Here is a 12,439-nt window from a genome sequence, read left to right on the forward strand (position 1 = left end):
AGGCTCCATCTAGCCTATCCCGATCTTCAAGTCCTGTTGAGACCATTTTTGCAAAAATCACAACTCGGAAAATAAACGGGAAGCTCCTCCTTCCTGCTCGGCTACTAGCACTGCTACTCACACTCCCTCTTGGAATGCGTAGATCTGCCTGTTGCTCCTACAACAAAAAATCACAGATTCCCTTTAGTACACTAGATCTGAAAAAAACCCTCTGAGAAATTCCTACGATGTATGCCTTTTCTCTTCCTTGCCCAACGTTGACCCTGCCTTGCAAATCCGCTGCAAAATCAATTGCGCCCAGATCAAGAATCTGCTATGTGAAAACACTGATCTGCTCACCTACTACCTGCTAGAATTACTCCTGGGAAATTCAAACTTTTCCTACAACCTGCAACTGGAAAATTGAACCCTTTGCTCAACAACTCGTACTGCCTCGCTGATTCTGCACAAATCTGGAAATTGATCTGCTAGACTTCCTTTGAATCTCCACGAATTCTTTCTTCCGCCTCTGAGCTTCCGATTTGATCAACTTTGCTCTGGTACCATGTGAAATTTTCCTTAAATTACAACAACTGGAAATTTATTCTTCTGAATGATTAATTATGCAGTTTATTTTCAACGACAAACAACAAATAAATCACACTGCAATTCTTCACAAATAAAACGTTGCAGGAAAAAACAAGAACTGAGAAATATAGATGCACACAATAAAATTGACACAATAATTTTTGGACAATTGACCATATTTCCCTACTAATGCTATGCAATTCTCCTTTATCTTTCATTTTCATCCTTTTACTTAAATTTTTAACATTACCATGAAATGACTCAGGATGTTTGAGAGTGGTTCCAACCTCATTGGATTTCATATGGTGAAATTAAAATTTTAGATCTCACTCAAAATCCAGCAGACTTAACAGTTTTTCAGGAATTCAGGATTCGATGGATTGCAATGTTTCCATTGCATTTTGTCATGTACAAGGGTATGAAATTTGTATTTAATCAAGAGCACCAAGCCCTCTTTGTACTTTAGAGTGACTTTTAGACCCATCACTCCACTGTTTTTGAGTTTTAGTTATATCATTTAATCAAGAGCACCAAGCCCTCTTTGTACTTTAGAGTGACTTTTAGACCCATCACTCCACTGTTTTTGAGTTTTAGTTATATCAATTTACTATTCCAGTATTCAGATTTCAGTATCTATTATAGTCTATTTTGCTTAGTACTAATTAGATTCTAGAATGATGAATGATGAATTCTAATTTTAAATCAATTTAGAATCTAGAATTATGAATGATGAATTTAATTTTTAAATCAATGTAGATTCTAGAATGGTGAATAATGAATAATGAATATGGATTGGAGTATTTCATTATTGAATCTCGTGGTCTATGGATGAATCATGTATGTATTAGTAAGGATGATGAGTATGGATCAATGTATTTCATTATTTAATTCAATTATGTATATATCATTGTATTCATGCTTTCATTATTGAATATGAATTTGAAATATATATATTAAAAAAGAAAAAAGTACAAATACCCCGATGTCCCCCCGTCCCCCCTAAATTTCCCTAAAACTTGAGGGTACTCCCACACGTCCCCCTTGTGCATCTCCCCGCACCCGCGTCTCCACGTCCCAAAGTCCTGGTGGAACATTGGGAAAAACCGAAACACATTTCGGGCACATGCTTCCTGAAATTTCCAGGAAGCGTGTTTATCAGCCCGAAATGCGTTTCGGACGGCGCTTCCCCCACGCATCCGTATGGATCACGGATCAGGGTTTTGATCCGGGTGGGGGGGGGAACGTTTCCTGCAACACTGTACCCAACCATCAAAAACTAACACAAGTTTCATGAAATAGCCATGAAACTACAAGATAGCTATATGCCCAATTGTAGCTACCTAGGGTGAAAGAGATATGAAGACTGGTGAAGCACCAATGAAGGCAAATTTTGGAAATCCAATCACCATGGTAGCTCTAACATGAGAAGAAGTGACTTTCGAGAGGCAAAACCAAAGGCTACATGAGACAATGCTAACACAAAACAAGCAAAGGTGTGAGTTGTGATGAGCTAGTGACATACTAGTGAAGACAAAAATATCTAACATGAGTATGTAGATGCTGAGAGAATGAGAAAAGAAGAATGAAAACAATGGAAAAAGGTAGATATAAAAAGACAGAAAATTGTTTATGACAGTAGGATGGTAATAGCTAAGTCAAGAAGCAAACAGTTAGAGGGAGGGTGTGTTGGATAAATGATTAAGCGATCCCATAGCTACAGTGTACAAGATGCAACAACAAAAACCAACGTTCCAAGTAACAAGGAGGAAGGAGCATGGTGACTAGAACCGTCTAAAAAGAAGTATCTCAAGTTGGACCCTACTCATGACAATGACTTAGACGGAATCAATCAGTACTGAGGTGACCAAAATAGAGTTGACAAAAAGAAAAAATATATAGAGAGAGGCAAAAAGATTTTTTTTTGGAAAAGACTAATTCCCACCATTGCCAGGAATGAGTAGATATAGAAAGAGAGAAAATTGGTTATGACACTAGGGTGGTACTAGCTAAGTCAAGGAGCAAAAGATTAAAGGTAGGGTGTGTTGGATAAATGATTAATCAATCCCATAGCTACAGTCTACAATATGCAACGACAAAAACCAACGTTCCAAGTAACAAGGCTGGAGGAGCATGGTGACTAGAACTGTCTAAAAAGAAGTATCTCAAGTTGGACCCTACTCATGACAATGACTTAGAGGGAATCAATCACTAGTGAGGTGACCAAAAATAGAGTTGACAAAAAGAAAAAATATATAGAGAGATGCAAAAAGAAAAAAGAAAAATGGAAAAAACTAATTCCCACCATTTCCATGAATGATTCACTCTCCTGGGAGACTACTATTTGTTAAAATTGGAAACTAAGGCCAAACTCCATGTGGGTCACCTTATTTATGGCAGCTGATATTTTTCTTGGATTCCTCTCATCGAGAGGTGTAGGATTGATCTAAAGATCATCCGATTCCGACATGTATTCATGGAGATATGAATTTATTTGTGTTATGTGACAATTCGTCAAGGTCGGCCAGCAACCTAATTACCCCCACTCAACCTCAACGTTGCACTATAAATAGAGGTGGCTTGCAAGTCATTTTAGACACACCTCTTGTGATCTCTTCCTCTCCACTCGTTTGGGTTTTGGTGGAAGGAGAAGTCACCAAGAGTATACACTGCCCTAGAGGAGATGTCGTAGCTCCTTAATGCTGTCATGGAGGACAACCCTTAACTCAGTCATGAAGAAGCCCTAACGCAGTCATGGAAGAAGCCTTAACGTTGTCATGGAGATGACCTTAAACACTGTCATGGAAAAGCCTTAACGTTGTCATGTAAAAGGCTTAAACGCTGTCATGGAAAAGGCTTAACGTAGTCATGGAGGAGAAGACCTAAACGCTGTCTAAAGTGACCTATTCCATGCCCTAAGACATCTAGACACAGGCCCTATGGACGTTATCTTGGAGGAAGATTATCTCATTGAAGAGAAGCACCTACGCTGCCCTAAAGGAGGCTCCTACCCAGTCCTCGGAGAGGCTTAATGCAGGTAAGGAGATGCCCTAGGTGCAATCATAAACTCAGATGTGTGGAGCAAAAATACCCTCGAATAAGGACGCAGCAAGGAGTGAAGTCTAGGCTCAATACATTCTTGGAATGGATCTGACTTCTTGTTGACAACCTCGACATCAATGATATGTTAACCTCGCATGACAAGAAGTATCCTCTCTCGGTATACCTATGATTTGAAGATGGTGTTCTCAAACGTATGGAGCAAAGAAGGATGAGGATAATCTCGGCATATGTCTACGCAGCATATATGTAGGTGTTGTCTTGTCTCAACATCAAACGGATGGAGCAGAAAGGCCTTAAGACTTGTAACAGTAATCTCCTGAAGATGTTATTACAGTCTCGGCATAGCTACAGACTTGGGTGTAGGATCTCGGTGACTACATGCAGTCATGGATGGAGCAGAGATCCGTATTATAGAGGACAATTTAGGTTGTCCTTCTCGAAGGTTGGAAATCTCAGATGAGGTACAGTAAGGTACCTTTGTTACAACATAGTGATGAAGTGCAGCACAGTGATGATGAGTGCAACACAGTGATGAGTGCAGCACAATGATGAAGTGCAGCATAGTGATGATGAGTGCATCACTGTGATGAGTGAAACACAATGATGAAGTGCAGCATAGTAATGAAGTGCAACATAGTGATGATGAGTGCAGCACAGTGATGAGTGCAACACAGTGATGAAATGTAGCACAGTGATGAAGTGCAGCATAGTGATGATGGGTGCAGTATAGTGATGATGGATGCAGCATGGTGATGGAATCACCTTGGAGAATCAGTTGAAGAATGAGATCTAATAAGTGTGCCTTCACCGAAGTTCAGATATGCAATCCTTGTCATCAAAACTATTGTGTCATCTTCATGGTGAAGATCTCAGATATTTGATCTTCTATCTTGTCAAGTCAAAGTGTTGACTTCTAATATATATGTACTATCTCTCTCTCTCTATTGAACTATTGACAATATAAGAAGATTTGATCAAGGGTTTCCCCACATTGGGGTTTGTCCCTGGCTAGCGCCACATCTTGTGTCCTCTTGTCTTGGCTTGTTTTTTGATGTTTATGTTTATGTTCTATCTGCACTTTACTATCATGCTGATGTGATTGCTAATCTAGAATTGATATTGAGCTAAATGGAAAAATTGAAGTAAATTTCTCTAAGCATAGAACATACCTAAAATTAACATGGTATCAGAGTTGAGGTGAAGACAAAGCCCAAGCAAGAGTGAAAGAGCAATCACCAAAGATAGTTGGACAAGGTCAAAGGCTCAATGGATTCCTCATCCCTCTTCCCAGCTGAAGTCAAGCTTCGTAAAAAGGCTATCATGGATGGAAGATGTCTCTGAATCTGACATTGGAAGAGCAAGAAGTACTGGATTACGTGAAGGGTAAAATCCCTGAGCCTCCATCAAATGCACCAGCTGCTACAAAGAACAAGTACACTAAGGGTGGAAAGAAAGGCAGATGCCTTGCTTGCAATGAGTTTGGCCATTATGTGAAGGAGTGTCCGAATAGAAGGGACACATCACTTGATGATGATAACAATCATTCCAAGGGCATCTTCAATGATCAGAGGAATGACAGGTACAATGGCATAAAGGAAAAAGGAATGCAGGTCATCAAGGAAATGGCCGACTCTTCAAGGAAAGCAAGGAACTCCAGGTATGAAGAATCAAATGTTGTTTCTGATAAGCAAAAGGAGTATTATCTTATACTGGCCCTATCCACTACCTCTCCTCCAGACTCTTTGGGAAATTGGTTTATTGATAGTGGTGCCTCAAAGCACTTCACCGGATACAAGGAAGCACTCTCTAATTTGATAGAGAAGGAGACAATCGTGAAGATTATTCTTGGAGACGATGCCACCTATCCCAGAAAGGGTGTAGGGAATGTTACCCTTCAATTGAATCAGGGTAACAGTTCTTTATGTACTTGATCTCAAGAAGAACCTTGTGTCTATGGAAGACAAAGGTTACAAGGTGGCATTCATCGATGGAAAGGTACGTGTTTGAAAAAGGAATTTTCCAAATGCTTTTACTCTTGGGTTCAGGGTTGGAAATTTGTATCAAGTTGCAGGAAGTCCATTAGGGACCATGTCGTGTGACTCATCTCTTCTATCGCACCAGAGATCTGCCCATCTTCATTATGGGGCCCTACCCGATGTGAGACAGATGGTGACTAGGATGCCTGAATTCAAAGAAGAGCATGAAGGTACATGTCCGAGATGTACCGAAGGAAAATTTACAAGGGGACCATTCCCCTCATGTAATAGCAAGACCACAGATGTGGAACAACCCAAGGGGTTTGAGATTCATGATCGGGAATCTCATGTATGCAGGTGGAAGAAAGCTCTCTATGATTTAAAGCAAGCAGCCTGGGCTTGGTATGAGAGGATTAACAAGCTATCTGATGAAGCTGAGATTCACTAGGAGTGAAGCTGATCCAAACCATTGCCTTAAGGTTGTGGATGATAGACCTCTCATTCTGGTACCTTATGAGGACGACCTCTTTCTGACAGGTGCAGACCCTCTCATTTGCAAAAGTAAGAGGGAGTTGCATTCCGATTTTGGAATGGTGAACTGCAAGCTTGTGACTACCCTAATGGAGCTTAACTTTAACAAGTTATGCGGTAGTGTTGCCGAACCTGACTTGGGAAATGCCTCTGAGTTCCATCAACTCATAATAGCATTGATCGCAAGAGCACTTATGGGTGTTGGTTCTACTTCAATATCCTGGATGAGAAGGAAATAGAAGTCGGTTGTTTTGAGCACCAATGAGGCTAGATATATAGCTGTGAGTATGGCCTCCTGTGAAGTTGTCTGGTTGTGGAAGCTCTTTTTTGAGCTGTTTGGACACGTGTTGGATACCATCTGTGACAGCGAGAGGGGGATCAGATTGTTGAGTAATATCGTGTTCTATGATCGCTCCAAGCATACAGACATCAGGTAATACTTTATCTGGGATATGGTACATCAAGGAGCAAGAAGGCTCCGTCACTCTGGGATTGATGTGCAGGTCACCGATATTCAGATGAAGCCCTTGGGAAAGGTCTAACTCTTGAATTTTCGAGAACGACTAGGAGTCGTGGAGAGACTCTCTCCTGAAAGTCCAGTATAATATGGACATTGAGCTCTGGGAGCTCTAAGGCACTTGGGGGTACTTCTTGGAGCGATGAGCAACCATAGGGTAAGTGGTTCAGCCTTCCCCTAATGATTTGTTGTGTACAGGGTAAGTGGTTCAGCCTTCCCCTAGTGATTTGTTGTGTACATGGTGAGTGGTTCAGCCTTCCCTTGGGATACCCGGGTGACATGTAGGCAGGTTGAGTGGTTCATCCTTCTCCTGCTAAGACATCCTACCCATGCAGTCTGGGACTCATGGGAAGTACCTCTCATCTGGCCAATGAGTAAGGAAATGAGGATAGGGACCATAGTAGTACCGATGGACGCATCGTGTTACTACCATACTCCCTATGCTAGGATGATATTGATCTGGGATCAATTGGAACAGACTTTGGGTCATTAAGAGTGTTTTGACACACTCTCTTTATTGGAACTGATTTCAGATCAGTAAGAGTGGTATAATACACTCTCTTTATTTGGAACTGATTTCGAATCAATACAAGTGGTATGAGACACTCTATTTATATGGAACTGACTTCGAGTCAGTAGAGAATGGTATGGTACATTCTCGATCACTTCTTCTTGTTCATAGTTCAGCAGAGCAGAGTAGTGTAGGGCTTTGATGGCAGAGATAGTACGAATTGACAAATGAATTAGCAGATGGAGTTCTCCGTAGTTGAGAGGTAGTGTTAAAACTGGCAACTAGGGCCAAACTCCATGTGGGTCACCTTATTTATGGCAGCCAATATTTTTCTTGGATTCCTCTCATTGAGCGATGTAGGATTGATCTAAAGATCATCCAATTCCGACATGTATTCATGGAGATATGAATTTATTTGTGTTATGTGACTATTCATCAAGGTCGGCCAACAACCTAATTACCCCCACTCAACCTCAACATTGCACTATAAATAGCGGTGGCTTGCAAGTCATTTTAGTCACACCTCTTGTGATCTCTTCCTCTCCACTCATTTGAGTTTTGGTGGAAGGAGAAGTCACCAAGAGTATACACTGCCCTAGAAGAGATGTCCTAGCTCCTTAACGCTGTCATGGAGGATAGCCCTTAACTCAGTCATGACGAAGCCCTAACGCAGCCATAGAAGAAGCCTTAACGTTGTCATAAAGATGACCTTAAATGCTGTCATGGAAAAGGCTTAATGTAGTCATGGAGGAGAAGACCTAGACGTTGTCTAAAGAGACCTATTCACTGCCCTAAGACATCTAGACGCAGGCCCTATGGACGTTGTCTTGGAGGAGGATTATCTCATTGAAGAGAAGCACCTACGCTGCCCTAAAGGAGGCTCCTACACAGTCCTAGGATAGGCTTCAACGTAGGTAAGGAGATGCCCTAGGTGCAGTCATAAAATTGGATTTGTGGAGCAAAAATACCCTCAGATAAGGATGCAGTAGGGAGTGAAGTTTGGGCTCAATACATTCTTGGAATGGATCTGACTTGTTGATAACCTCAGCATCAATGGTACATTAACCTCGTGTGACAAGGAGAAGTATCCTCTCTCGACATACCTGTGATCTGAAGATGGTGTTCTCAGACGTATGGAGCAAAGAAGGCTAATGATAATCTCGACATATGTGTAGGCAACATATCTGTAGGGGTTTTCTTGTCTCAACATCAAACGAATGGAGCAAAAAGGCCTTAAGACCTGTAACAGTAATCTGAAGATGTTATTACAGTCTCGGCAAAGCTATAGACTTGGGTGTAGGATCTCGGCGACTAGGCGCAGTCATGGATGGAGCAGAGATCCATATTATAGAGGACAGTTTAGGATGTCCTTCTCGGAGGTTGGAAATCTCGGATGAGGTACAGTGAGGTACCTCCGTTACAGCACAGTGATGAAGTGCAGCATAGTGGTGATGAGTGCAGCACAGTGATGAGTGCAACACAGTGATGAAGTGCAGCATAGTGATGATGAGTGTAGCACAGTGATAAGTGCAACACAGTGATCAGTGCAGCACAGTGATGAAGTAAAACATAGTGATGAAGTTCAACATAGTGATGATGAAGTGCAACATAGTGATGATGAGTGCAGCACAATGATGAAGTGCAGCATAGTGATGATGGGTGCAGCATAATGATGATGGATGTAGCATGGTGATTGAATCACCTTGGAGAATCCGTTAAAGAATGAGATCTGATAAGTGTGCCTTCATCTGAGTTCAGATCTGCAATCCTTGTCATCAAAACTATTGTGTCATCTTCATGGTGAAGATCTCAGATATCTGATCTCCTATCTTGTCAAGTCAAAGTGTTGACTTCTGATATATATGTACCATCTCTCTCTCTCTGTTGAACTATTGACAATATAAGAAGATTTGATCAAGGGTTTCCCCACATTGGGGTTTTTCCCTGGTTGGCGCCACATCTTGTGTCCTCTTGTCTTGGCTTGTTTTCTGATGTTTATGTTTATATGTTCTATCTGCACTTTACTATCATGTTGATGTGATTGCTAATCTAGAACTGATATTGAGCTAAATGGAAAAATTGGAGTAAATTGCTCTAAGCATAGAACATACCTAAGATTAACACTATTGCATGCTAAAAATTCAAACATGGTTTCTCCTTGTCCAAGCAAGCTATATACCTCCACTGATAATATTTTTGGGTTAGCTCAAGTAGAGGCAAAGGCAACAACAACTCATTAGCCCGGAACAATTACAAGTCACTAGTCATCCACAACGTAAAGGAGACTAAGACAATAAGCAAGGTATGCCAAATTAAAAAAACCATTGAAGATAGACCTGCAAAGGATTAAGTATTTTAGGATCAAGAAGCCCAATATCCCTCCCGAAAACAAGGTATAATCCTCAAAACATGGTGAGGCTTCCCTCCTAGAAATAACTTCCCTCAAGCAAGCCAATGTCTAGCCTCAAAATGTGGGTGCCATGCCCCCAGGGCGCACCTCTGAGCTATGAGTTTCCTGAGTCCCCCGAGGTGTGCGACATCCACGCTTTCTCCTCAATGGTGAAACCAACTTGAGTATACTATGCCTCTAGCCCATGTACCCTATACCGAGACCAATATCTTATACTTGCAAAATTAGTGTTCAATCAAATCTCACTACAATAACCACTTCAAAACTTAACTTCAATTAACTTATGTTCAACAATAATTACATTCATTCATAAACAACGTGAATCATGTACATAAACAACACTTCAATAAATGAGAGGGGAGCTCCCAAAACGATTTCCCAACTGCTCTTTGACTATAAAACTTTAATACACAAAAATTTGGGTTATAATGGACTTCGGTTCGGTCGGGCCGAAATCCAACATTTTTTTGCCACAACCCTTCACAAATACAAATATACAATAATCAAGTTACAACCCTTCAACTAGCAACCCACAACCAAACCCAATAAATAACCAAGTTGCGGCCCTTCGACTTGCACACAACCTCAGTACACAGATACCCCACAGTATACCACCCTCTACAACACTTCGTTCCATAAGCTCGCACAACTTCCTTCTGCAACTTGCTTTAGAGTGAGAGCTCCTTTGTGTGACTCAACTCTCTTCTTCCTTCATTGTCTTGCGATGAGAGTTCGTTGACCTTATGTTCTAACACCTCTCCTCTCATCTTATATATATGAGTCACCCTCCATGAACAGTCATGTCTCTTCCAAGGGACGTGTTGGTTAGGCATTCAATCCGACCATAAACCCCAAATTATGTCACATCGTTTATCGCATACAAACTTTCATTTGGTTCCCCTTTGGTTGTATGCCTTCACATCTCATACTCGGTCATGTACCTTCGGTTCTTCGTGTGCTCGTCTCACCAAAGTGATTCCATCAAAATCATCTAAAGCAAGATCTTTATGGAAACCGAGCCAAAGGACTTGACATCCTCCCTCGGCTCGGCCTAACTTAGGCATGCTCGGGTGCCTAGCCGAAGGACTTGACATCCTCCCTTGGCTTGGCCTAACTCAAGCATGCTCGGTTGCCTAGCCGAAGGGCTTGACGTCCTCCCCAACTTCAAAATAGTTGTCGTCCACGACAACACACTCCTCGACAAACTTCTTGACCAAAGCCTAAAGACTGTCCTCATCACAAACAACCTTCGCATCATTTGTCTTCATCAAAACATAAGAATCTTGTCTCTGACATATATTACATATCTATGCACATATCGCAACTTGTAAGAATGACATGAGTTGGATCCCCTCATGCAATCAACTAGTTAGGTAGCTAATCTGACCATTGCGTCAACTCCACAAGAACACATGCACCCAAACATGTGCAACTATTGTCACCTCTTCCCTGTCACACAATCATTCTTGCGGTTATGCTCATCATGAGGCACCATTCAATGACATCTCAAGCTCCCAGTGGTCTCACCATCTCGAGCAAGTGACAGTTAGCCCATCTCTTTCATGAGCTTCAAAAAGATGGTGGTGGGGGGAAGTCATATGACTTCCCTTTCCACTTCACAAGGCCATCTCTCCTCGTCTCCAAGAATAATCTACCCATACCTGGTATGAACCCTCCATACTTTTATACAATATACTTCATCAAATGTGGATAGGGACACCTACCCATAGTCTCTTCTATCAACTTCATTGAAACTATATTGTTATGGCCTAGTATATCTCTCTTCACAGTTCGATCTCAGTCCACAAACATCCCTCCATCTTTATCCTCTTTTTGATCTCATTCCTTCTTCAAACTCTCACTCCATCTATCAACATCTTCTTCCTCCAAATCGACATACTCCTCTTCACGTTGATCCTCATCCCCTCTACACTCTTCAACAGTAGAAGTATGAGCATCAACAACCTCGCACTCTCTAGTTCAAGTCCGTGCATCCATCATCTCTATCCTAGAGGAAGGATGTGTTGGATAAAAGATTAAGCAAACAAACAAAACCAACCTTCAAAGAAAGTGACAAGGAGGAAGTAGCATGGTGACTAGAACCATCTAGGAAGAAGTATCTCAAGTTCGGCCCAATACAAGACAATGATCTAGAGGGAATCTATCACTAGTGCAATGACCAAAAAAGGAGACCAAATGAAAAAATATATATAGCGAGAGGGGTGAAAAAAAAAAGACTAATTCCTGCAAATGACATAAATGATACACCCATAGGAGACTACTATTGCATCTAAAAACTCGAACATGGTAATCTCATTGTCTAAGCAAGCTATATACCTCCATTGATAATACTTTTGTCTTGGCTCAAGTAATGGCGGCAAAGGAAACACCAACTCCATATAAAGGACAAGTGACAGAAGGTGAGAGAAGAAAGCAAAAGAAGCAGTGATTTTGTTGAAGCACCAGCGAAGGAAAGAAGCAATAATGCGAGCATGGAGCTAAAAAGGGCCAAGGGAGACTCAATGTCATAGAAACACCCACAAAGGTAACAGGTGGTAACACCAACACACATTGCACACCCCAAAAATAGATATAAGTCGAAGCTATTACAACATGTGTAAGTGATGAGAGAACAAATAGAGGCAAAGAAAAATAAACTATAAGAAGAAAATATGCATGTCAATTTGTGAATAATGGGAGAGGAGACGAACAAGTTTAACGACTAAAATATTAATACATCAATTAAACTATCATATGTGAGTATAGAAATAGGACAAGAGAAGCAAGCCTAAGTAGCATGGATATAGAATACTAGCTAGCTTATGAAACATAATATGAGATGGACATCGTAAGAGAATTGTCATCGC

This window comes from Pinus tabuliformis, chromosome J, assembly GCF_031772625.1.
Source record: "Pinus tabuliformis cultivar Carrire ecotype Pingquan chromosome J, CPIR1, whole genome shotgun sequence".
In the NCBI taxonomy this organism is placed as follows: domain Eukaryota; kingdom Viridiplantae; phylum Streptophyta; class Pinopsida; order Pinales; family Pinaceae; genus Pinus; species Pinus tabuliformis.